Raw genomic sequence first — 15,141 nt, 5'->3', positions numbered from 1 at the left:
AAACACGATTGCATGCCTGCTATGAAACAGATTTACTAGTGATACATTATATTATACATATATACATTATAATATTATATCATAACAGATGATTGAGTTTATATTTTAATAAACTTTCATAAATGTAATTGTTCTGTAGTTGTTTATATGGGAGAATGCATGTATCTGTGCGAATGTACACACATGCTGGTACTGTGCCAGCCATGAAAACACATCTATCAAATCTCTGACTCTGGGAGCATAATTAACTGACGGCCCCAGTTGCTACATTCTCAAGAATGTAGCATTTTCTCCAGAAGCAAGCATCCCATGGGCTGCTCCCACCAAATAAGGGATACTAAAGTAACTCTGGTCAAAGACTTCCTATGGGTCTTGCTGAACTTCTTTAGAACTGTACTGAAATCTAAGACTCATCCTCCCAACTTATTTTTCCTTCCTTCTCTCCTTTGTAAGGCTCAGACATGGAAGACAGACTCATGGAGCTAGCAGTTACCTTGACTCATTTCCCATTCTCTTTCGCAGGCATGTCTCCTAGTAAATCTCTTGCATGTCTAGTCCCATTTTGGTGTCCACTTCTCAGAGGACTCAAACTATCACAAGTGTACCCAGAGTGGTCAGAGAAAAGAGGCTGTTAGATGGGGATTTGAGACTGGCTTACAGTGAACAACAGACTCTAAAATGGGCTGAGTTGGCATAGATACCATCATGGTCCTTCTGTTAGAATGGGGACCTATGGGAATAAGGTAATAAATGATGTTCTGGACAGAGTCTAGCTCCCAGTGGCCCACTGTGTCTTCAGATGCATACCAGTGGTTATTTCCTCAGACTCCAAGTATATTATTGGAATTGATAAATTTGGCAGTTGAAGTAACTCCCACATTGGGTTCTTGGCCTGTAGGGTAACAGCTATCATAGTAGGAAAGGTCAAGTGAAAAATCTTTGAAACTGAATCCCCTACCTTGCCCAAGATAACAATTCAAACACAATATCACAGGCTGAAGAGACAACAGAAACTAGTGAAGTGATTAAGGACCTAAAGAAGCAACAATAGCAGTCTCTACTACATTCAATTCACAAATCTGACCCCTGAAGAAACTGGATCCTGGAGAAAGACTGCAGACTACCTCAGCCCTGATCATAGCTGCTGTGCTAATGTGTTATCATTGCTTAGAACAGATTAATAGGATTATCGATTTAGTAAATGCATTCTTTTTTACTGCAATTAGAAGATAGAATTCATTTACAGGACTTTTTAGGCTTTGCCTCAGGGCTTTTTAAGTCTCCTGTCCTGTGCTATACTTATAGTCTAAAGAGATCTAAACCACCTGAACATTTAAGAAAATGACACACTGACTCATTACATCAGTGACATTACACTTACTGATAAAATGAGCAAGAGGTGGCTAGTATGCTAGTATGCTAAAGACCGTGGTGAGATACATGCACTTCAGAGGGAGATAAATCATATAAATGCTTAAGACCTGTGACTTCTGTAAAGCTTTTAGAGGTCCAATCATCAGGTGCCCTGTCAAAGTAAAAGACAAATTGCTGCATCATTCATTTCTTACCACAATGAAGGAAGCACAGCACTCACTGGCTTCTGGAAGTAATACATTTTACACCTATTGATAAACCAGCCCATATATGGGGTTACATGGAAGGCCCTAGCCTTGAGTGAGTCCCAGAGAAGGAAAGGATTCTGTGACAAATTTAGGCTGTGGTGCAAGAGGCATTATTGTTTGAGTCATTACCATCTGGCAGACACTATGATGTTGGTGGTGTTAAGTGGTGGGAAAAGATGCCATATGGAGCTGTGGCAAGCCCCAGTGGGAGTATCACAATGCAGGTCCATGGGATTCTGGAATAAGGCCATGGCACCTCCAATAGAGAATTATATAGCCTTTGAGAAACCGTTCCTGACCTGTTAATGAGTCCTAGTAGAAATGGAATTCTTGGCCATAAGACACAATGTGACCATACGCCTACAACTGCCATTATAAACTGGGTTAGAAGGAAAAAATGTAAATTCAAAATGAGAAAATATGTGCAAAATTTAATACATACTTCAATATACAATAAAATTCTTATGCTGATATTTCACATACACACAAAAATAAATGTAGGGAGGAGTCCTAAAGGATAACAAGATTGGTTTGAGATCATATGTCTCAGACAATTGTATATAGTATAAAACTATTCATCAATCAGATTTAAATATAAATTTTCACATTTTACTATGATAATTTAATCTCCTTGGGAAAGAATTACCTGTATTTAAATTCATACAACAGTAATATATACTTCAGATATACAGATCTATATACATATAGATCTATACAATACTTTAGAATTCATTTATTGAGATAGAGTAACTACCTTATAGAAATGCTGACTTAATGAGTCATAAAGTAGCTAGCATATTACAAGTTCTCAAAAAACGTGACTTCTACAACCTTCCTTTGTATAAGTTTGCTTTGATATTGAAAAGTTTTTAAATTAAAATTACGATTTTATTCAAATGTAATATACAGTTTCATTTTTCAATTTCATTCTCATTATGTTTTTAACTAAAATGAATAACAATCAAGAAAAAAAAAACTTCAGGAATAGAACACAGAATTGTGTGAACACCAGGGGAAAAATTTTTTTTTAATTGTAGCTATGCAGTAGATAAAAAAAAAAAAAAAAAAACTCCCCGTTAAGGAAAGTGTTTTGCCTCCTGAGTATGCAGATTTGACAGATTCTTCCATTTAATCATGAAATAATCTCTCAATAGATTTCCTCAGACTCCTAGTTTATATCATTAAGATTGAATTATAAGAAAAAGGAGAGGATCAGTGTATTCCAGAAAAATCTTGAACTGTTTCTTGACGTGAGGCTAATTCCATCAGTGTCACCTCACATACAGAATTTGTTCTTTGTAACAATTCAGGGCAAATATATAGAAGAGCCAGATAACTGGAAGAGCCAGACCAAGTAAGGGAACACAGGATTGTGTGCCAAGAAGCCATGAGAGCAAGGACTCTTAAGCAGCTTCTGTGTGGGATGCTGACTTGGGATGAAGCTAAAGAGGGTGGTCACAGACATGTGCTAAGGAAATGTCAACACATGATCTCCAGCAAAGTGTAATATTTGGATTTTCACAAAAGGACAGTAAGTGTTTCCTCATCATCCTCTCACCTTTGGTTTGGCTAAAAGCCTCTGTGATGGCTTAGAATATTTGGTTAGATTAGTCAACAGAGTCGTTAGTAAGACTTACAGAATGTGTATCAAAGTAGAGGAAATAAAAACACCAGCTGAGCATCAGATCCTCACTTAAAAACTTAAATAAACAAAAAACTTCTCTGATCACTCTGTTGGCAAAATTTAATACATTGTATCTAATGCCACTTCACTTTTTCCCTTTCTTTATGAAGTTAGACTCTGAGTCCTTTGCTGCTTCTTTAAATAATATACCTTATATCCTTTCTTGTCCCTGCAGTCTCACTAAACCCACTCCTGCCCAGCCTGTCAGGACATCAGACCTAAAGACCTACCCATCTTCCCTGCTTATTAGCCACCCCTCCTTAATCCCAAACCCAGTGCTACCAGTTTCTAAGTCTTTAGAAAATTATTTGTGGAAACCACTTTATTTTTCAGCTTTTCCTACTTATTCAGAAATTGCCTCAGGGGCACTCGGTTACCACTCATTTGGCTACTTACCAGCTTCCAAAATTAGATTGCTGTTGTCTTACTTCCTTTTCTTCCCTTCTAATTATTCATCCACCAGATACTTATTTTGTACCTTTTATTTTCCAAACATTGTTCACATACAATTCTTAGTGTTAAAGTGTTAACTCATATAAAGAAGCTAAGGCAGAGAATGGTGAAGGGGCTTCCGGGAAGATGGCGGAAGAGTAAGACGCGGAGATCACCTTCCTCCCCACAGATACACCAGAAATACATCTACATGAGGAACAACTCCTACAGAACACCTACTGAACGGTGGCAGAAGACCTCAGACCTCCCAAAAGGCAAGAAACCCCCACGTACCTGGGTAGGGCAAAAGAAAAAAGAATAAACAGAGACAAAAGGATAGAGAAGGGACCTGCACCAGTGGGAGGGAGCTGTGAAGGAGGAAAAGTTTCCACACAGTAGGAAGCCCCTTCGAAGGCGGAGACTGCTGCGGGTGGCGGAGGGGGAAAGTTTCGGAGCCGCAGAGGAGAGCACAGCAACAGGGGTGCGGGGGGCAAAGCGGTGAGATTCCCGCACAGAGGATCAGTGCTGACCGGCACTCACCAGCTCGAGAGGCTTGTCGGCTCCCCCACAGGGGCGGGCGGGGCTGGAAGCTGAGGCTCAGGCTTCGGTTGGAGCGCAGGAAGAGGACTGGGGTTGGCAGCGTGAACACAGCCTGCAGGGGGTTAGTGCGCCACGGCTGGCCGGGAGGGAGTCTGGGGAAAAGTCTGGACCTGCTGAAGAGGCAAGAGATTTTTTCTTCCCTCTTTGTTTCCTGGTGCGCGAGGAGAGGGGATTAAGAACGCTGCTTAAAGGAGGTCCAGAGACGGCTGCGAGCCGCGACTAAAAGCGCGGACCCCAGAGACAGGAATGAGACGCTAAGGCTGCTGCTGCCGCCACCAAGAAGCCTGTGTGCGCGAGCACAGGTCACTGTCCACACCCCGCTTCCGGGGAGCCTGTGCAGCCCGCCACTGCCAGGGTCCCGGGGTCCGGGAACAACTACCCCGAAGAACGCACGGCGCGCCTCAGGCTGGTGCAACGTCACGCCGGCGCCGCAGGCTGCCCCGCACTCCGTGCCCCGCCCTCCCCCCTGGCCTGAGTGAGCCAGAGCCTCGGAATCAGCGGCTCCTTTAACCCTGTCCTGTCTGAGCAAAGAACAGACGCCCTCCGGCGACCTACAAGCAGAGGCGGGGCCAAATTCAAAGCTGAGCCCCTGGGAGCTGTGAGAACAAAGAAGAGAAAGGGAAATCTCTCCCAGCAGCCTCAGAAGCAGCGGATTAAAGCTCCACAATCAACTCGTCGTACCCTGCATCTGTGGAATACATGAATAGACAACGAATCATCCCAAATTGAGGAGGTGGACTTTGAAAGCAAGATTTATGATTTTTTTCCCCTTTTCCTCTTTTTGTGAGTGTGTATGTGTATGCTTCTGTGTGAGATTTTGTCTGTATAGCTTTGCTTCCACCATTTGTCCTAGTGTTCTATCCTAGTGTTTTTGTGTTTTTTTTCTCTTAATAATCATTTTTTTTATTTTAATAACTTTATTATACTTTATTTTATTTTACTTTATCTTCTTCTTTCTTTTTTTCCCTTCCTTCCCTCCTTCTTTCCTCCCTCCCTCCTTTCTTTCTTTCTACTTCTACTAATTCTTCCTTTCTACTTTTTCTCCCTTTTATTCTGAGCCGTGTGGATGAAAGGCTCTTGGTGCTGTAGCCAGGAGTCAGTGCTGTGCCTCTGAGGTGGGAGAGCCAATTTCAGGACACTGGTCCACAAGAGACCTCCCAGCTCTACATAATATCAAACGGCGAAAATCTCACAGAGATCTCCATCTCAACACCAGCACCCAGCTTCACTCAACGACCAGCAAGCTACAGTGCTGGACATCCTATGCCAAACAACTAGCAAGACAGGAACAGAACCCCACCCATTAGCCGAGAGGCTGCCTAAAATCATAATAAGTCCACAGACACCCCAAAACACACCACCAGATGTGGACCTGCTCACCAGAAAGACAAGATCCAGCCTCATCCACCAGAACACAGGCACTAGTCCCCTCCACCAGGAAGCCTACACAACCCACTGAACCGACCTTAGCCACTGGGGACAGACACCAAAAACAACGGGAACTACGAACCTGCAGCCTGCAAAAAGGAGACCCCAAACACAGTAAGATAAGCAAAATGAGAAGACAGAAAAACACACAGCAGATGAAGGAGCAAGATAAAAACCTACCAGACCTAACAAATGAAAAGGAAATAGGCAGTCTACCTGAAAAAGAATTCAGAATAATGATAGTAAAGATGATCCAAAATCTTGGAAATAGAATAGATAAAATGCAAGAAACATTTAACAAGGACCTAGAAGTATTAAAGATGAAACAAACAATGATGAAAAGCACAATAAATGAAATTAAAAATACTCTAGATGGGATCAATAGCAGAATAACTGAGGCAGAAGAACAGATAAGTGACCTGGAAGATAAGATAGTGGAAATAACTACTGCAGAGCAGAATAAAGAAAAAAGAATGAAAAGAACTGAGGACAGTCTCAGAGACCTCTGGGACAACATTAAATGCACCAACATTCGAATTATAGGGGTTCCAGAAGAAGAAGAGAAAAAGAAAGGGACTGAGAAAATATTTGAAGAGATTATAGTTGAAAACTTCCCTAATATGGGAAAGGAAATAGTTAAGTCCAGGAAGCACAGAGTCCCATACAGGATAAATCCAAGGAGAAACATGCCAAGACACATATTAATCAAACTGTCAAAGCTTAAATACAAAGAAAACATATTAAAAGCAGCAAGGGAAAAACAACAAATAACACACAAGGGAATCCCCATAAGGTTAACAGCTGATCTTTCAGCAGAAACTCTGCAAGCCAGAAGGGACTGGCAGGACATACTGAAAGTGATGAAGGAGAAAAACCTGCAACCAAGATTACTCTACCCAGCAAAGATAATATATTTTGATTGATAGATTGATAGTGAAATGAACAAAGGGGGCTTAAAATTTTAAGACAGAAAAAAATAGAATAATTGAATTTCAGAGATGCAAAGGACATGAGAGAATTTTTTCTAACCTCCTGATTTTATATCCAATAATACTGTGTAATATTGTGTTTTGCTCAAGGAAAGAAGAATGGTAATAACAGGTAAGATGTACTGAGTATTATGCTCCAGGCACTTTGCTAAGCATTTTATTTGCTTAACTTATTTAATTTTCTTAACAACTCTCTGAAGTAGGTGTGTTACCATACCCGTTTTACAGTTCTCATGCTTTCCCAAACCCCACCCATTCCAGGAGAAAACTGAAATATAAGGAGTGTGTTTGTTTGCTAAGGCTGCCTTAACAAAGTACCAAAAACGGAGTGGCTTAAACAACAGAAATATATTGTCTCACAGCTCTGGAGGTTAGAAGTTCGAGATCAAGGTGCCAGCAGGATTGGTTCCTTCTGAGGGCTGTGGAGGAGAATCCTCAAGGGACACAGCACCTCTATCTCCCAGCTTCTGTGGGAAGGCAGGAGGCTTACTTTGGTGGGACCGGGTTCCAAGTTGCAAAACTACCTCCTGTCATGAAGATTTGAGAAGTTTGTTTCCTTCTGGATAAAGCCAATTAGCCAACATAAATAGTTACTCCAACTACTAGGGAAAGTTAGTGTGAGCTACGTGTGACAGAAAGTGCTGACAAGTCCTCTTACTTGACTATATATTGTTTATCTTGAAAACATGCATGTGAGGGGTCGTATCTGCTTGGCTGCCTAAGAGTGAGGATTTCTTTCTGTCTTTACAATCTCTTAGTGATTGTCAGGGATGCACATCACATTCTGGTTTAACTCTTATTCAATAATAAAACTGTTTTCCTTTTCTACTACCTTTATGGAGAGGTTCTCTGGGTTGGGAGAAGAGTTTTTAAGTTAATTTCCCCAACAGTATCTCTATGTCCAAGTTTCCCTTTTTTATAAGGACATACTGGTTTAGGGCCCACTCTAACCACCGTACCTTAATTTACATTTTCAATGACCCTATTTCCATGTAAGGTCACATTGTGAGGTACTGGGTAGTAGAACTTCAACATATGATTTGGGCAGGAGCGGGGATAGAATTCAATCCATAACAAAGAGAATAACTAATTTGTCCAAAGCTCAATTAGTAAGTGAAAGAACCAAAGTGCATGAACCATGTATGTCTCATACCCATGCTTTTAAGCACTATATATACTTATTCCAAGTGCTTCTCCACTCTGTAGAAATCCAAAAGCAAAATGACCAAATTTCACATACTGGCAGACTCACTCAAAATAAACTGCAACTCCAGGCTAAAGCGCTCCTACTTGGTATTTTGCTTAAGAAGAAATGCTATTCCTCTATCTTTCTTTTTACTCTCAAACCCAGAAAGAGCTCTGTCATCAAGAAAAGCAGCTTCAAACCCAAAAACATTTTTAGATCTTTAACATGAATTTAAAATGACAATACATGAAAGTGCTTTAAAAAACAGCAAATGAGTTTTCTTTTCTTTTCATAAAAATAACCACCTGGTAAATTATATATGGGCCCATAATCTTGTGATTATAAATGTAACTTTTACTAGCCCAAGACTTTAATAGGAAGAAGGAAACAAAGGCAATGAGCTCCCTGCTTCCCAGTCACAGACTCTGTTTCAAGTCCCATGATCTTCTCCTTTTACTTCTTCAATTTTCTAAAAGTTCTGCAAACTCTTTCATTACAGCATCTCTGCCATACAAAACCATTTGAACATGAATTATTTCTTATTCTTAATAGGACTTCCAAATGAAAAAATGTGTTTATGGCTTTTATTGTTGCATTTCATCTATTCTCAGGCCAGATTTCACTGCTGGCTTCTTCTTTACTGGTGCAGGAGAAGTTTATTGCATAATTCATAGCCCATTAATGATCTGGCAACCAACAGAACTCTTAAGGCACTGCAAAAATATCCATGTCCACTAAACAGAGAGATTAACTGCACTTGGATGCTGTGAACAACTGTGCAGGGAAAACAGGTAGATCTAGGAGGGACATGCTTAAGCCAAGAAACTAAATTCACAATCCCATCTTTGTTCAAAGAGAATTTTCGCTTATTTCCTTACTTAGGACAATCCAAAAAACTAATATTGCTCATGCATTACATAAGCACAGAAATATTTACTTGATTATTAACAAATAGCTCTTTATACAAAACCATAAATCTTCTATTTCTGTCTTTGGAAATAAAGTGGTGAGTATGCTCTAATTAATTCTGTCAGTTGGATAGAGTACTATTTATGATATAGTATCAGTAAAGCCCATCAACTGTTCCATATATTTTTTCCTATCCAGTGAGCAAACAGCTTCATGAGGCAGACTTTATATGTTTCAATTTTTAGTTATTTCTTATGTGCCCTCCTTCTGAGTATTTCATTTTTCATAGAAATGGATATAATGATTCTACTGGCTTTCAAGAATATTCTTCCTACCCACACAAGTTCATCCTGGCATAGAAGATACAGTCTGCATGAACTATTGGACAATCAGCCTCAGAACACACTCTGTACCACCAGGTCTTACCCTGTTTCTGCAGTAATTTTCTCCAGCTGCGTTGCTGATACAGGTAATATAGCAACCATTTATAAAATACTTGAAATATTTCTTTTTTGGTTGAAGTCACGTTCAGAGTTTTCTCCAAGTTAACTCTGGGGACCTTTGACATATTGCATACTTTCTAAAATAAGTTATAAGTTTTGGGGTTTTTAAAAAGTAAGTTGGGGAACTTCAATAGAGAAAAAGGAAAGAAAGCTGATAGTTTCAATTATATTCAGACACTTATATAAGCCATACAGACAAGGCTTGAAAAGCAAAAAGCTGTGAAGTAATGTCTGAAACAATTTTTTTTCTAAGTGGGAGCAGCTCTGTGATGTGTAAGTAGCCTTTCTCTTTCATATCTTTAGTTTTACCTTGTAAGTAGCTTCCGTAAGCATGTCTGTGATGAAAGCATTATAGGGATCTGTCCCAATATTACCTCTCTAGGTTTATGTCATTCATGCCAATTCAAGAAGCCTGTATCCAGGCCAGGTTAATTTCCTTATAACCTAAGTATAGACTATTTGTTGTTTTCTCTCAGCTATCTATTGTGGGAATCTCACTAGCTACCACCTAGAATCTCTTCCTTTTGCTTGATGAACTTTTAAATTCCTCAGTACTAAAGCAAAAAGTCTCATCTTCTCCACATTAATAGATTCCTTCTCTGCATTCCTACAGAATAGATTATAATAGGAGGAACTCTGGCGGATACTGTAGGACAATACCCTCATTTAACACAGAAAAGATTCTGAGCTGTATCCTTAACTCATTTTTATGAGTCATGATTTAAGAATACTTCCAAATCCCTTGAGAATCCTCCAGCAAAAAATGAAATATTATAATTATATTGTAAACTCTTAAACGTCAAAAAATAGTACTTACGTTGCCTTTGTGCAATCAACCAGTCAACCAATAAATATAAAATGGAAATCAACCATGTACAGGTACTATATTAGGTACTGTAGGAAATACAGAGAAATACACATATGATATTTCTCCTGTAGGCCCTTGCAAGTTACTTGAAGAATAAAAGGAAAACCACTATAAGGTGTGAAAAGAATTATAAGAGTGAAGGAGGAAGGCCACTCTGGTCTAGAAAAAGCCTTTATAAAGGAGATGAGCTCTAGACTGAATCTTGAATTAGGGGCTAAAAATGGCCAGATAATGAGAAAATAGTATTATCAAAGACATGGAGATAGCAATTTATAAGGTCTGCTCCAAGAACGTAGCTGCTTGAAAGTTAATAAAAACAAGTAGGAAAGAATAGGGTTTAAAAACTTAGCAATCTATTTTACATTTGGTATGTATATATCTTAATGCTGTTCTCTCACTTCTTCCCAGCTTACCCCTCCCCCTCCCTGTGTCCTCAAGTCCATTCTCTATGTCTGTGTCTTTATTCCTGTCCTGCCCCTAGGTTCATCAGAACCATTGTTTTTTAGATTCCATATATATGTGTTAGCATACGGTATTTGTTTTTCTCTTTCTGACTTACTTCACTCTGTATGACAGACTCTAGGCCCATCACCTCACTACAAATAACTCAATTTCATTTCTTTTTATGGCTGAGTAATATTCCATTGTATATATGTGCCACATCTTCTTTATCCATTCATCTGTCGATGGATACTTAGGTTGCTTCCATGTCCTGGCTATTGTAAATAGAGCTGCAATGAACATTGTGGTACATGACTCTTTTTGAATTGTGCTTTTCTCAGGGTATATGCCCAGTAGTGGGATTGCTGGGTCATATGGTAGTTCTATTTTTAGTTTTTTCAGGAACCTCCATACTGTTCTCCATAGTGGCTGTACCAATTTTTAGCTAGTGGGAAGCAGCTGCATAGCACAGGGAGATCAGCTCAGCGCTTTGTGACCACTTAGAGGGGTGGGATAAGGAGGGTGGGAGGGAGATGCAAGAGGGAGGGGATATGAAGATATACGTATGCATGTAGCTGATTCATTTTGTTATATAGCAGAAACCAACACAACACTGTAAAGCAATTATACTCCAATAAAGACGTTAAAAAAAAAAAAGTTAGCAATCAGTTCTATTGTGAAGTGACTTCAATTCCAGTTTCAGAAGCCTAGTCTTAATCTTGAGAATAGAAAATATGATATAGTAAGCAAAACAGTAAGATTTTTGAGCACAGAAATATGGCCAGAAGAAAATAGTGATTTGGGGGGTGGGATTAAACATGTATAAATATCTAGAATGAACTGTTGCACTGAGAGATTGGAAATATGATAATTTATAGTGATAATCCAGAAATAAGATGACAGTGAGGGGAGGAAATGTTAAACAAACAAACAAAAACAATGGTACATGTGAGATGAATGTTCTTGCATGGTATGCATATAATGTGTTTCCCAAACTTTCTCGATGACGGAGTTAATAAATAAACTTCAATTCAGAGGAAGTAGCATCAACAGAGTTTCCTCTGCATTACTTGAAATTGAGCCTACTGTTTCCAGAACATTAGAATAGACCTTTGCCCAACAGGAATGTTGTACTTCATCTTCGGAAGGGTTGGGTTTAGCTAATAAGGCTAGAATCCTGGCTTTGGCTTTGGGCACATTGTAGGCACTAAGTTCTTATAGCAGGAATGGCATTTTTCCTTTTGTTTCCTATGCAGTTAAGGTTAGGCATTAAAGCAATAAAGAAAAAAAAAATAAAGGAAATGAAAAGGAAGAAATTCAAAAAAGATAAAAGGACGCTTACAGGCAAACACAGCTAAAGAAGGCAGCAATTCCAAAAACTACCAAAGAAATTGCAAATAGCACATGCAGCATCCTTTCTGAGAAAACCAGTGTCCAGTGACAATGGTACTGAATGAGTCAGTGAGGGCAACGTTGCTGTTGGTAGCCTGACAACTAACAGTGCCACCTCTACCAAAGCTTTTGTATTCTTCACAAACACAATACTCAATATAATGATATAATGGAGCCAAAGTGACTTCAGCCATTACTATCAGTAGCAGAACTACTTGAGAAATCTGGTCTCATTATCTCCCAAAGTTTATAGAGCAGTAGCTCTTTTACCTTTAAGCCCTCTTACATTCATAGGGGCTAAGTTGTAAAACCATCTTAATAATGAGCCTTTTTCCATGTTTACCAATTGCCCTGGAGCCAAACTTGTGGATTTGGATGATCTTTTCCCTTAGGATAATTAATTACCTAAGATGCATTATATAGATTCCTAATGGGCCTACGCTCTCATTCTCCTAGTGTGATTGAATGCAAAGGTGAAAATGAACAGAGTACTGACTCATTCTAAGTGCTTTATCCTTGACAGTGGTAGGATATTGGAAAGTTGCATAGACTACAAGAGGTTAAGTATAAGTACTCTGAAATCAGTCTAGATCTGGTGCAAATCTTGGTACACAAGCAGGCACTTCACTCTCTCACCATGTATTTTTTAAGTCATTTAGTTGAAATAATAGCAAACTCCATGGTTGTTATGCAGAGTAAATGATATAATGAAAATAGTTCAATTAGCTCATTCCAGAAACAGAATATTTGTTCAATAAATAGGAGGTAGTCTGTTTTCTATAAGAAAATAAAGGAAATAATACTGAACATTGAAATGAAAATTGCAAAAGGTGAATACCTTTAGCTAGAAGACGACAAATCAGATCACAATAAGGCTACAGAAGTTGATAAAGAGGTGTGCATAGTGCAACTTTCTTACTATTAAAACTGGAAGCTGTGCAACATACAGTCAAAATACTTCATGATTAGATAAAAAATTATTAATTATAGTTTGATGTCATTATTTCTTGGTTCCTTTTTTATAATCACACTTACAGAGTAACAAACAGTAACACTGTACAATCTAAGACTGTTAGAGTCTTTCTATTTCCTTAGTGTAATTTCAGTTTCTTCTTTCAGGAGTCCAAGTTGTCAATAGACAGTCCCATGATTAGTACACAGAGAATCACTTGCATATATAGTCGACACATTTTAAAAACAAAAATGTTAACTTGCTGATATCAGCAGTTTAAGAAGCTACAGCATAGGTTTAATAGAAACCAAAACATACTACAAGTAAGCATGCCTTTAGGTACAGAATCCTCTAATCTCCTATTGAAAGGAATGGGTAGGAAGGAATAGCAGATTTCATCTAAGAGTTTTTCCTTTATACTTAGCCAAGTGTTTAATAAACGTGATAGAATCTATAATGAACAATGATTGTACAGTTTATGATAGGTATATATTACAAGTGATATAATAGAAATATGCCCAATATCATCTCAAAACCTTAAAAATATATATGACAAAAATATTAAAATAATTCTGATATTGTGCCTTTAAATCATATTCTGCATTCCACTGAGATGATCATAGAAATGCTGAAATAGATTCAAAGCTGCAGGACTGCTCAAAACTCCTAGTTGCAGTATAGAGTAATATAAACATGGACTTGGAGCTCGGCATGCATGGGTCTGAGTCCCAGGCATGCCATTTACTAACTCCATTACCTTACGCAAATAGATGGAAGGCTTTCACCTTGCATCATGTTAACATTGTAACTGATGTTATAAGAACCATTATTATAATTAAAAATGAAACACTAAAGTGATACCATCATGATTATGTAGAATTTTCTATAATTTCTAATCAATTCAGTAGTATATGAAATGTAAATGAGATAATAACTAATATAAATCAACAAAAAGTGCAAGAATACAAGAATCATCAGACAAATTAATTGACGACTATAGCCCTCCAAAAGGAATATATATATAATATGTATGTAAATTTGTTATCTGATAAATTTGACAACACTAATCAATCAAAAAGATAAGGTTACTCAATTGGGAAACCTGGTAATATATATAACACTTTTAACCATATATGTTTCAAATGAATTAACGAGTCAAAAGGAAAAGTATTGAAAGAAGAAAGTATAGTAAAGATATTTTTAAATCTCTCAGTCAGAAGGCATTTTTAAGCAAAATGGAATAAAACATGCAGATTAACTAATCCCTGATTCTGAGTCCCTATGGCAATTTTTGTACCTTTTAATTATATCCCACTCCAATTCTGCAGATGAAGGAAAAACAAAAATAGGTGGATAGCAAAGTAATTAAGCCTACTGGCCCGGAATCACACTTTTGCTATAGCAGTGCAACAATGCTTGGGCAAAGCAAGTAGCCTTTCTCTGCCTCAGTTTCTTCAGCTGTAAAATGGAAATAATAATACCTACTGTATAGCTTTGGTCTTGGAATAAAAAAAGCACTTATAACAATGCCTGGTAAATTATATATTCTCAGTAAATGCTAGCTATTATTATTTTATTACACACTCCCTCACAAAATGACATCCAGAAGAAAATATGATGGTATCATGAAATAATAAACACAAATAAATAAATAAAGAGTGGGGACATGGTAAAGCCAGCAGTGTGACTCAATAGGTATGACAAAATGATCCCTCTTATTATGGTAGGACTTCAGATTTGGCTGTACACCCTCAGCCAATCCAAAACACAAACATCATTTATACAATTCCTACTACCCACAATATAAAAATTTAAAGTTGCTCTGATGTAGCATTATTTTTTAATCTAAAACCAATCAGGAATTTCTGCCATGAGCATACATTTTGCACCATAAACCCCTTCATCTATAGTTATTTCAACATCAGGCTACTCACGTATGCCCTGTTAAACAGTGATTGCCAGGTACTTGTCATCTAACCATAAGTTTATTTTTCTTGGTGGACTCAAGTGTGTTCCATTTCCTTTGCTTTCACTTACCCTCCATCAGCATTGCTGACCCACCCCAGAGAACCAGCAGGGCTTCTCATTGAACTTGGTGTAAAGTCCAATCCTTCTGCCCGGCACAGAAGGCCCTA

This window comes from Aethalodelphis obliquidens, unplaced genomic scaffold (assembly GCF_003676395.1).
Source record: "Aethalodelphis obliquidens isolate GAN/ISIS:26980383/991018 unplaced genomic scaffold, ASM367639v1 scaffold67, whole genome shotgun sequence".
Classification (NCBI taxonomy): Eukaryota; Metazoa; Chordata; class Mammalia; order Artiodactyla; family Delphinidae; genus Aethalodelphis; species Aethalodelphis obliquidens.
Note: the sequence above shows the minus strand (reverse complement) of the source record.